Raw genomic sequence first — 10852 nt, forward strand, 5'->3', positions numbered from 1 at the left:
CCCACTTTTATTGGGCTATAGGTCAATGATGATGTTTGAGGACAATACCATTTGGGGTTTGAATTCTTTCAGTGAGCTTAAAGTTAAATTGGCCTATCTCACTTGTTTTAGGCTATAGGTCAATGATGATGTTTGAAGAAATATATGGAATCCATGTATTCTTCCAAAAAATTATTTATTTTGGTGTTCAACTCTTCATGTTAATATACTTATTATTAACAATATTAAATGGAGAGGCTTCCAATTTTTTGATCGGTGTTTTTTGTGGAATAACGAGAAGGAAACCATCTACCACCTCCTCATTCACTGTCTTTATGAATAAAAAATCTAGTCAGGATCTTACAAAGACTTGGGCTTTCTTGGGTCTTGAATTATGACCTCCAAAAATTTATTTTGAACTGGAATTGTCAATTTGATCATCCTCTCCTAAGTCCCCTACGGAAAATTGTCCTTTGTATGTTTGATGGCACCTTTGGAAGGAAAGGAACAACCACATTTTTAGAGAAAAAGACTCCCCCCTATGGTAATCTACACATTTTGGTGAGTCTCATAAAGGAATGTTGTCAGGTATTTGGAAATGTAAAACTCCTCTTGTTCCACTCTCCAAAGGTGATCAAGCTATGGCTAATAATTAGGACCTTCTCTCTTTAGTCTCTAGGTTTGATAATTCTAAAACTATTGTTAGAAATAATGTTAAATGGAAACCCCCTCCAACCTCTTGGTTCAAACTAAACTTTAATGGTTCAGCTAGGGGAGGAGTTGAAGCTTTTGAGGGAATCATAAAAGATGATAAGGGTAATCTTTTGATGGTGTGTACATGGAGATATGGAGTGAACTCTACTAATATTGTTGAAGAACCCATGGGCCTTTTATGGGAAATTGAGAGTGTTATTTCAATGGGATTATTTTAGCTAGTGGTAGAGGGTGATTCAAAAATTCCTATTCAAGTGGTCAAGGGTTGAAGGAAAATTCATTGGAGGGTGGCTATATAATTATCAATGTCATTTGGACTTTAATTACTAGATTAAAAGATGTTGTCATTCAGCATATTTATCATGAAGGGAACTAGGTGATAGATGCTCTTGTTGCATATGTACATGACACCTTAGATTTACTATTTTGCAAAAACATAGAAGGATTTCTTTCATCTATTCAAACACTTATAGAGAGTAATTAAATTTAATTCAATGGGATCAATACACCTCATTTGCATGTGGCAACATTGTAGTGGCCTCTTTTAGATGGTCATGTTTTGGGTGGGCAGAAAGTACATTTTAAATTTGAATAAAGTTGATAGTGTGTGATAATAATTGTGCTATAAGCATGCCCAAAAATATAGTACATTATTTCAAACAAAAAATCATATATCACTTAGGTAGAATTTTAACAAAGAAAAGGTGTTTGATGGAAAAGTGAAGCTTGACCATGTGCTTAGAAGGGAGAAAATAGAGGTCATATTCATAAAGCCTTTGTGCAATGATAATTTAGAGTATTTGAAGGAGATGGTAGCCATACCCCTTCATAGTGTTCACTAAATGTACTAGTGTGTGCATTAGTCTAGTTATTTACATGCTTATTATTTTCTAGATTAGTTCTTAGAAATTTTCTCCCAAGGAGAGTAGAGTGATCCTATAAGTGATATTTTTTAGTCACTCTCCATTGTTTTCAAATTGGGATAAAGTTGAGAGTAGTAAATCCTTATGAAAATATTTTTTTAAATTTTTAGCTATATTATTAATTAATATAATCATTCATTACAAAAAGGTAGATTGTTGTAATGTGAAATTGAAGTTATTCTTTCTTTTTTCATTGATGGTTATCATCAATGTCAATATATCCTATGCATATTCATAATTTGGATGCATCATGTGTACCAATAGTGTTGGTAGATGTGATCACCAAAACATGTGCTTCAAATGTGTATTCTTATTAGTGTTTAATGACAGTTCTATTTTTTTGTGAAATATAGGTTAGATCTTTGAATTAGGTTTGATCTTATTTGAAGCATAAATTTTAGTGTGATTCACTCGTAATATCTATTAGGTAACATGTTCAACTTATCAACTACAAATGAGTGAATTAGATAACCTTCATCACATGTTGGCATGCATGAGGTGTGTAGAATTAATTGAGGTGGTCCACATCTCATTTCTTACTATTGTGAGAATGTATGTGAGTGACCTATTTTAAATTGTTTTGGCCGACATGATTGTTGACATTGTGAACTTTAAAGTGAAAGAAAACATTTCAATTATTTTTGTGGATTGTGTATTAATTGTATGTAGATTTATTATGAATCTATTTACAAGAGGTCTGTGTGTTGATGTTCATATGCATTGATACAATCACCATCGTACATTTTTTTTTAACGTAGTGTGTTAGTGACAATGACTAGTTATTGATTCAATCTCTTTTCATATTTTATTGGAGTGGGCCTACTTGTACTAGTAGTGAGCCTATTTTTTATTAGCACTACTTTCCATTTTTATATCCAAGCATAGTTAGTCTAACCAACTATGATGTAACCTCCAGTGAGAAAAAGTAGTAATGAGCCTTTGTAAAAATTGCTCTACATGTGTTCCTTTTATGAGAATTAGCTTTTTTATTATTTTTCTTAGTTTGGGTCTCCACATAAACCTTTTTTTTTCTCTTTGTTGGTCTCTTTGTTCTTTCATGTTTATATTTGTTATGAAAGTGTAATGTGCTTAATTGATAAATTAGAGGATGTTATTATTGATGATTATAAGCTTACCAATAGAGTAAATTTTTTATAAAGTGTGTGGGAATAACTAATTCAACCCCTTTTAGCTATTGAACTTATTCAAGAAAAAATTGAGGTTCACCTCTTCCTTAGTCAATACCCTACACTCCTATTAATTACACTTATGAATTCATATAATAATTTCATTTATTTATTTTTTAACTCATTGTATTACAATGTATGGAATCAAAGGCCATATAGATTACTAAATACATGTAGAATGCAAATGTAGTTGAAGCAAGTGAAGTTACTTTAAATACTAGCATAATTCCATCTGCATTTAAAATTATAATATATTATCTTCAACTATTAATTTCCATATTAATTAGATGAAAAATAGGATTACCCTACTTTTGAAATAACTATTTTGTTTTGTCACAATGTATTGATCATAGGGACATGGTTCTATTGACATTTTTCATCCATATTTTTATTAAAAAAATTGTACCATGCAAAAATTTGTAGTTCTTCAAAGTTAGGTATAAAATACAACTCATCACTCAAGACATATAAAAAAGTTGAGATTTGAAGCACACCAAGAAAATACATTTAAAAACTAACTAATACATAAGGGGAAATACAACAATACTTTGACAAGTTCTTCCAATTAGAGAGAAGTACTTATCATGAAAATGAAGGAAGTGACATGATTAGTAAAGAGTTATTTTGAAAAGCTAATATATATACATATTTATTATTGAATTATATATCCATCTTGAATATCAAATATACAGTATTATAAGTCTAGCTCTATGTTATATAACATTGTTCATGATTTACAAAATTATATATTTTAATGATATTGTATTATAAAACTATATATTTCAATAATATATATGTATATGTATATACATACATACTTATATATTGTGTGTGTGTGTGTGTGTACATTTACACATACATACATGCATGCATGCATATATGCATAAACATCTACATATATATATATATATATATATATATATATATATATATATATATATGTATGTATGTATGTATGTATGTATGTATGTATGTATGTATGTATGTATGTATGTATGTATGCACATCTGTAGATGTGTGTGTGTGTGTGTATATATATACACATCTACAGATTTGTATACATATACATATATGTATGTATGTATGTATGTATGTGTATATTTATGCATATATACATACATATATGTACATGTGTGTGTGTGTGTGTGTGTGTGTGTGTGTGTGTGTGTGTGTGTGTGTGTGTGTGTGTGTGTGTGTGTGTGCATATATAATACACACACACACACACACACACACACACACACACACACACACACACACACACACACAGATATAAAGTATTTTCTATGAGAGAGGATGTGATTTTTTATCAATATTAATTTCAAGTGATGTACAATCACAAATATATGGCCCACACATGTTATACAATTAAAGATGTAGGCATGTAAAAGAAATGAAATAGTTCATTTGGGATCAAACCACAGGAATAATTACAAAGAAATAACATGTACATCCATTTAAAGTATCACAATATGTAACACGGAATATACTTTTGTAATGTAATGTTTATTGGCTTTTTGGCTTAAGGTGAATGTTATATGTGAGTATAAATGTAGAGGATTGCATTGCTAACCTTGGTATAAATTCACACTCTAAGCATTTTACCCTTTGTAGCTTAAATATAGTTAAATTGTTTAGATCTAGCAATTTAATCAATGAAATATATTCATGCTTCTCCATAAAGATTCTACACACTCTTTCTCTAGAAAAAATTCCTCAAAATTGGAACATCATCCACCATGAGCCACAATGAAGTCACCTTGATTTATTCTCCTCTATAAATATGTCACCAAATTTAGCATATTAGATATTGAAATATAGCACTTAATTTGCCCCAAATAAGGGCAGCTTGGTTCCTTTTCTATAAGTAGTACTTCTTCAAACTTATTAGATTTTTTCTTCTTCAAACTTATTAGATTTTTTCTTTAAATTCAATTTATTTCTCTTGATTAGGTTTTTGTTATCTTTAATTTTTTCCTATTTTTCATTCAGTTTGATGCTTGGCTTTAAATTATTTTTAACTCTTTGACACAACTTAGTTATAAGAGTGTCAACTCTTTTGATTCGGCCTTGGAATCTATATATGTGAAACTTTAGAAGTAGATTTAAATATTAGTTGGGAAAGAAACTTAGCCATGAGTAATTATGGACCAGCCTATCTATAACAAGGGAATTAGATATATTTACGAAAGTTGAAGAACAAAATATTTATATAGGTGTACCAAAAATCATATATTTTCATAGACTTCAATATGAGAAATGAGAATCCTTATTAGAATTACTTTTTTAAAAATATATAAATTAAATGTTTTGAGGATATTTAGATGGATGGACTTTTTTGACTCAATGACGCTAGATTCATGATAAGATTCCACCCAAAACTAATAGGTTGCAAGAAGAAACTTTCATGTTTCTTTTTGTAATTTTTTTAATTGTGGGAGCTATAACTCGAAGTCCACCACAAGATTGTTGTCTAGAAATAAAAGCTTCACACATGTTAAATGCATAATCAACCAAAAATACTATTTTCACACTTATATTACTCTCTTCTAACATATATTTGTTAGAGTAATTATATGAGATAGCTACAATTAATGGATCTTAGAGACTCCTTTAAGAGTCTTGCCTAAAGAGAACCAATATAGAATAATGTTGATCCCCTTAAAAATATCACAAAGCATCTCCTTCCCATTTTAGAGAAAATGAAATCTTGATTCCTTAAATAAATGTAATAATCTAAAAATGGCTCTATTACTATTTGAAAAATGATGCAAGAATATTGAAAACGATATTACCAAGATACACAACCAACTAGGCACTCTTCATACATCGTGTTACATGCTTCATATCCTATTTAAATAAACATGCCTAATTGAAACATTAATTTTAGGCCAAGAGAAACATGAATCGTAGAGTTATTAGAAATATACATGCATGAAGTGATGTTTAAGAGCTAATAGTACCTTAGTATTTTATCATTAATCGATCAACAAATATGTTGTATAAGGGCCAATAGTACCTTAGTCTTTTGTCATAAATCAATCAACAAATATAGTGGACACAAGTAACATTCATGAATTTCTTGAATTATGATTAAAATATTATGGTTGTCCACATTCCTACTTGTAGGAGAAGATCAACATGGAAAAAGCCTATTGGAACCTTGATGGTGCAAAAAGTGGTCATTTGGACACAACAATTACTTCTTGTCTTTGTATTCATCTCTTTGGAGAGGAAGGGGTACAACACTCACCTAGGGAAAGGTTGTCTCACTAGGGAAAACAATAATTACAATTCGAATAAGAATACCCTCTCCATTGAAAGTGGATGAAATAAATATGTGATTGATCTTTGAAGTTGAGCAATAAGTCAGGAGTTAATATCAGATTCCAAGTCTCAAGGAGAAGACACAGACAAAGGGGTGGAACCTGATGATGAAGGCATCCTAAGGTTAGGGTTTTGTTTCAAGGATGAGACTAGATCCTTAAATGGGTTGTTCCACTAGAAGGTAGAATATTATAATGTTTTCCACCCTCATTGCAACATATTGGCAATCGAAGAAAGGGGCACATTCTGTCCATACTATGGTGAGTACAAGGAAGGTGTTGATGTTAGGGACAAACCAGAAAAGTTAAGGAGAAACCAAACATTTTTGCATGAAAGAAGTTGAGAAACCCACCTAAGGGAGAAAGGAAAATTAATAGAAGTAGCTGAAAGGAAGACTCGCTATAGTAGAAAGAAGAGAAAGTTGAAGGCCGCAGACTGTATGGTCAAGATATTCCTAGCATTTGTACACTGTATGGTCAAAACCACCTGAGGGAGAAAGGAAAATTCATGGAAGTAGTTAAGAGGAAGACTCACTGCACTAGAAAGAAGAGCAAGTTGTAGGCCACACACCATATGGTCAAGATATTCCTGGGTTTTGTACATTGTATGGTCAAACAACGGGGAGAAGAAACCACTATTTTAGCACATCAGATGAGACTCTAAGAGAAGGATTGTGTAGACAAAAACTATATTGAAGGCAATTGTATAGAAGGTACTAGACATGAGGACATACATATGACAACAAACATCTCATATGGAAGGCAATAAGTGTAGGTCATATACACTAAAGATGTCAAGAGTATCAAATACAAGTCGTATAGATGGACATTGGAGAATAAATAGTAGAGCGTATGACACACACTGTACAAATAAAACCAAGAACAAGAGGCACACACTATACAAACATTGCACAGCAAGAGGCACATACTATGCAAACACACACCATACAAACAATACCAAAAGAAGGAGCTTGCACAGTTGGAAAATCATGTACAATAGTAGTCCACCGAATAAGCACAATTAGTATGATACAAGGAGAGACTCATACATCTAAAACTTGTATGCTAAGGTGATCATTAAAATGATCACATCCCATTTTTATGCACTCTAGTCAAACTTTGACTATTTAACACTTTTACACTAGGAATCAATCCTTAGTGTGTGATGTTTAAACCGTTCGCTCTAGACTATATTATATTTTCACTCTTCCTTTTAACCATCAAGTGAAAACATGATTTTCTTGTTTGAAGAATAAAAAATTTTAATATATTTGTATACAACTAAATATTTTTCATGAAAAATTCACAAGCAATGCATAGTTTTTTCTGTTTTTTTTTTTTAATCATGGGAAAGAACTTTGGTCCTATCCCCTTGTTTGTCGCTCCGCGAAAGATTCGCACAACTAAACACGTGTCCCGTAAGAAATGTGTTCCACAACCCACTAAGCGCATTCATAAGTGCACTCATTAGCGCACTCATCAGCCGCAAAGGGTCCTAGACTTAAAACAATAACGACTTCAAAGCAGTCAAGGTTTCGTTAATAATCTGATCGCTAAATCTGCTATATAATCTGATCAACTCATCAAATATGTAAATCAACAATATGGAAATGCAAAAGAATGGTCTTCCAGCATATATGATGTTCTCTCTCACTGCATTAATTATAATAATTTGCAACTGTGCTGGCTTATCTACTGGTACTGCAAGGGGAGATTCTCTTTCCTTGGGCGGTTCCCTTAATGGAAATCAAACGTTAATTTCAAAGAATGGAACGTTTGAATTGGGATTTTTCAGCCCAAATGGAAGCAATCACTGGTATGTTGGCATCTGGTATGCCAACATATCAGAGCAAATAATCGTTTGGGTGGCCAATAGGGAGAGCCCTGCGAAAAACAAGCCTGGCGTTCTGAAGCTCTCAAAAGAAGGTAATCTCAGACTGCATGACGCGGAGGGTGCGTCTCTTTGGTCTGTCACTATTTCCCACAAGTGCTCGCGGGCTGTGCTGTCAGACTCTGGTAACTTTATATTGTTGAGCAACACAAAGAATTCTGAGATTGTTTGGCAGAGTTTTGACTTTCCTGTAGATACCGGTTTGGCCGGAATGTGGTTCGGTGGACAGGAAAAGTTAATCGGTTGGAAAAATTCAATGGATCCCGCTCCTGGTCTTTACTCCATTCAGCTGGATCCATCCGGAGCCCTACAGTTCGTGCTAACATGGAACAATTCTGTCCAGTATTGGGAGAGTGGAACTTGGGACGGTCATTTCTTAAGTGGAGTTCCAGAACTGGTAAACGGGGACTACTACAATGCGACCGTCTGATATACGAGCTCTGGTTTGTATGTCAGCTGTAGATTGCTGAAAGGGATCACCCGTTTTCTCCAAATCAAGTCCGGAGGAATACAAGAATATGCTTTGTTTGATGGCACTAAACGGACCTTGGTGGCTAGTCATCCTACAGATCAATGCGACGTATTTGGTCTTTGTGGAGCCTATGGAAGCTGCAACTCTAACAACGTTCGCTTCTGCACCTGTTTGGAAGGCTTCGTCCCGGCAGACAAGCGCGCCTGGGAGTCTCAGGACTGGTGGTCTAGCGGCTGTGTTCGCGAACGGCCATTAAACTGTGATACCCAAAACGGCAGCCCTGACCAATTTATCGAGCCTGGCGTAACGTTGCCTGATGATTCAGCTTCTTCATACCCTGCACACACGAAGGAAGCTTGCCAGAAAGCCTGCCTACATAATTGCTCGTGCACTGCGTTTGCTTTCAATTCTCCTTCTGGGCACTGCAAAATCTGGTCTGGCGATTTGCTAAACATGAAAAACTCTCCATCAAATAGAAGAGGGAATGTTTCCATTCGAGTAGCTGGACCTGCAGTTCCTAATTATCATAAATCGTCTTCCTCCATACCAAAACCCATTATTATTGGGAGTGCTCTCGCCCTTGCTTTAAGTATGTTTTCATTTTTTATGTGGCAAAGGTATCGGCTGCGACCAGCATTGAAGACGTCCGAGGACTCCTCAGAATCTTTTCTTAGAATGTTTAGCTACAGGGAGTTGAAGATTGCAACAAGGAATTTCAGAACCAAATTGGGGAGCGGAGGATTCGGGTCAGTGTTCAAGGGATCTCTAACAGACGGTACACTTGTGGCCGTAAAGAGACTGGAAGGTTCAAGACAACATGAGAAGCAGTTCCGAGCTGAAATCAGTTGTCTTGGCAACATACAACATATGAATTTGATCAGACTGAGAGGGTTTTGTGCACAAGAATCGAGACGGTTACTAGTTTATGATTACATGCCCAACGGCTCTCTAAATTCCCTATTGTTCGCTGCTGATTCCAAAAGGAAAGGAAAGGTACTGAACTGGAAAGCCAGATTACAGATCGCTTTAGGCACTGCTCGAGGTTTAGTGTATGTCCACGAGGAGTGCAGAGATCACATCATTCATGGTGATATTAAACCCGAGAACATTCTTCTGGATTCTAATTTTTCACCTAAGTTAGCAGATTTTGGGCTGTCGAAGCTCGTGGGAAGAGATTTCAGCAAAGTATTGACCACGACGAGAGGAACGAGAGGGTATTTGGCTCCAGAGTGGATCACCGGTCTTCCCATCACACCCAAAGTTGATGTGTACAGTTTTGGTATAACGCTCTTGGAAATCGTGTCTGGCCGAAGGAGTCTGGATTTGAATGTGCAAGATTCCAGTCAGTATTACTTTCCTGCGTGGGCTGCAACTCAAATTTTCCAGGGAAAGATTATTAATATCATAGATGAAGCTATTGCAGCTGAGGCGGATTTTGAAGAAGCGAGAAGAATGGGCATCGTAGGGTTGTTATGCATAGAAAGGGAGGAAGAGAAGAGGCCAAGTATGGGACAAGTGGCACGTTTGCTGGAGGGGAAGATGGAGCTTCCAACCCTGCACATGCCGAGCTCAAAAGTAGTGGATAAACAACAATCAGAGGGAAGCACCACAAGTTAAGTTTGGATATGCTTAATGTTTTGATGATTTTAAGTTTAGGTATGATTCTAGGTCAAAACGTGTTAAATAGTTGAAATTAGTTTACTTTTTAAGTTTTTTTAGTCGATGATGTATAATGATGGTTTTAAGGTTTACACTCATAGACAAATAAGAAGTCAATTAAAGTCAGGAAAAGTGCAAAGTTGTGTTACTTTTAGGCTGAATTATTAGAACAATTAAATTTGAGTATTTTTATCTAAAAATTAATTTTGTTCAAACATATGATGTAGATAATTTTATTCTAGCTAAATTATATATGGTCTCACACTTTTCCAATGGGGAATGTCTATTAAATGCATGTTTTATACTAGTTTGCATCCAATTACCAAAAAAATAAAATTATTTCCAAAAAGTTGCGTTTCAATAACTCTTACTATTTTTTATGATATTATTCTAATAACATATAAACCCCAATTTATAGGGCTCAGAGTCGACAATATTCTCATTAAGATTTTATACTATTTTAATTAGATATACTATATTGTAATTAAAAAATTCTACAAGCATGTATTTTAACACTCAAAAAGATGTCAATTTTGAAAAAGATTTTTTTTTAAAATCATATTAAAAAATTAAAAATTATATAACGTTCTAAAGGAGATAGTCATCTTCTAGAATGTACAATTTTTTTCCTGGTTAGAATTTTTTTTTTGAAAAATGTGGTGGGAGATGAAAACTATTGATTTTAGGTGAGTTGAAATTCG

The 10852-nt window shown here is 34.0% G+C and overlaps 1 pseudogene; it reads left to right on the forward strand.

Moving 5' to 3' along the window:
- Positions 1 to 7718: 7718 nt before the first annotated feature.
- On the forward strand, positions 7719 to 10109 carry LOC149529617 (G-type lectin S-receptor-like serine/threonine-protein kinase At2g19130 pseudogene; annotated as a pseudogene).
- The last annotated feature ends 743 nt before the right edge of the window (positions 10110 to 10852 follow it).

Source organism: Cupressus sempervirens, chromosome 11, assembly GCF_028749045.1.
Source record: "Cupressus sempervirens isolate cs-2001-9-10 chromosome 11, ASM2874904v1, whole genome shotgun sequence".
NCBI classification, from domain to species: domain Eukaryota; kingdom Viridiplantae; phylum Streptophyta; class Pinopsida; order Cupressales; family Cupressaceae; genus Cupressus; species Cupressus sempervirens.